Genomic DNA, 2,255 nt, shown 5'->3' on the forward strand with positions numbered 1-2,255 from the left:
AGTTCAGTTCTAGTTCAGTTCTAGTTCAGTTCTAGTTCAGTTCTAGTTCAGTTCTAGTTCAGTTCTAGTTCAGTTCTAGTTCAGTTCTAGTTCAGTCTTAGTTCAGTTTCAATTCATTTCGAGTTCATATTTTTTTCTGTCAATATTGACAACTGATGTATTTTTAAACTTTTAAAATTTTTTATAATTTATTTACAAATTACTATATTTCTTACAATATCTAAAATTTTGATATTTTTCAATTATCTTCGATGAATTTTATGCTTTCAACATAATCCTAGACATGACGTTGAAACCTTAACTCAAATTATGAACCCCAAAAACCAATCATCATGTGTGCCTGATGCCACACGAAGCTTAACAAATGTATTGACACATTCAATTATCATTGTCATGGAAAAGAAAGAAAAATCTAGTTTGCAAAAAAAAAAAAATAAATACGAATATAAACTATTCAAGCATAAATTTTCTAATAATTAAGGTAATTTTAATGGTAAACACCCTTATTTGAAGTAAGAATACAATACATAGTAACAGGAGGAATTACACGCACTGTCAAAACTTTAATAAACAATGACGCAACCACTCCAACTAAAATATTGCAACCCTATTAGAAGGATGAACGATGGTTTCCACTGTGTTGAATAATAAGAAAACATAAGATGAGCTTACAAAACTAATCTCATACACTTGACAGGAGGAAATAAACAAAACGTAAAGATACATCCTTAAAACTTTTTTTTTTGTAACACGAGAGTACATCTTTCGCACTATAATAAATTATTAACAATAAAATGTGTAGCATATAATATTGCGTGCATAACCTTTTTTTCTGTTTAAATCCTGTACGGGTTCTGGCTAAAGTAGTATTTTGGGTGTTGTAAGTATCATATGACTGGAGATGAAAAAATGAAATATACAAATGGAAAATTGAATTTATACGATACATCATCAATGCAGCTTAAATTCCAGACATATTTATAATCCTTGATCTCATCAACATTACAAACGTCATCATAAGAATGTTTTTGTTGATGATGATGATGATGATGGTAGTGTTTATGTTGAGGACAATGTTGTTGCTGATGAGGACCTTTAGGAACATGTGCATGTTTTAAAGCCAGCATAATAAATTGGTTACAGTTAAAAAAATAATAATACTCAATTCTAGTTCAGTTTTAAATCAGTTATAATTCAGTTGTAGTTGAGTTTCAATAACAGTTCAGTTATTAGTAAATCAGTTCTATTTCAGTTTTAGTTCAATTACAGCTTCAGTGTTTAAACGAAATCTTCATTGCATCAATGATTTTCTCTAAGTGTACATTCTCACATGTCATCGTATACACGTACTTACGTATGTATGAATATACCAGTATTGGGGTTGGAGTTGAGCAGATTTTGACACATAAAATAAAAATCCTTCTTTATGTCATATCTGCTTCTCTTTCTACATATATATTGCCTTAACATAACGCTACGCAATACAAAATAACAGAATACTTGAAGAAAAGGGAAAAATTGACACGTGTCAGTGTCATTGTCAATACTTGTCAAAATAAAACGTATTTTTCGTTACGTTTTTCATAATATTCTGCGTGAAAAGTGAAAAAAAAACGAAACGAAAACAGCATGATATCGTTACTGTAAAGTAGCTCTAGCATATTTTGTCTTTATTTGCGTTCATCATCAATATCAGTATCCTCATAGCTGCTGACGTCGTCAACGTCATCAGGACATTTTGTCTGATGGAATGTCCTGTATTAAATTATCTTTCACTTACGATTGGTGTGAGCGTGTTTGCGTTTTGTTTTTTTTTTTGTTCTCAAATGTCTGCATTTAAAACATTAAAAATTAAATAGTTCAACATGTGAACAATTCTTTTGAACTTTTCAGGCTGTAGTTTTTTATTCTTTTTGATGGTCCGTCTTATTCCTTTGTCACATCGTCCTTTTGTAAATTAAACCTTTCACTCAATATTTCGGATAAAAGTGAAGATAACAAAATATTTGTATGTTGTATTTATTCATGCATTTTTGAGTTTTAATTTAGTTCTTTTTTTCAATAAAACATGTCAGCTAAAATCAAATAGAGTTAATAAATGGACTAAATGCTAATAAAAAGTGTTATTACTGTTAGATGTAGAGGAGCTAGAACTGAACTAGAACTGAACTATAACTGAACTAGAACTGAACTAGAACTGAACTAGAACTGAACTAGAACTGAACTAGAACTGAACTAGAACTGAACTAAAACTG

The sequence above is a fragment of the Lucilia cuprina genome, chromosome 2 (genome assembly GCF_022045245.1).
Source record: "Lucilia cuprina isolate Lc7/37 chromosome 2, ASM2204524v1, whole genome shotgun sequence".
Lineage (NCBI taxonomy): Eukaryota > Metazoa > Arthropoda > Insecta > Diptera > Calliphoridae > Lucilia > Lucilia cuprina.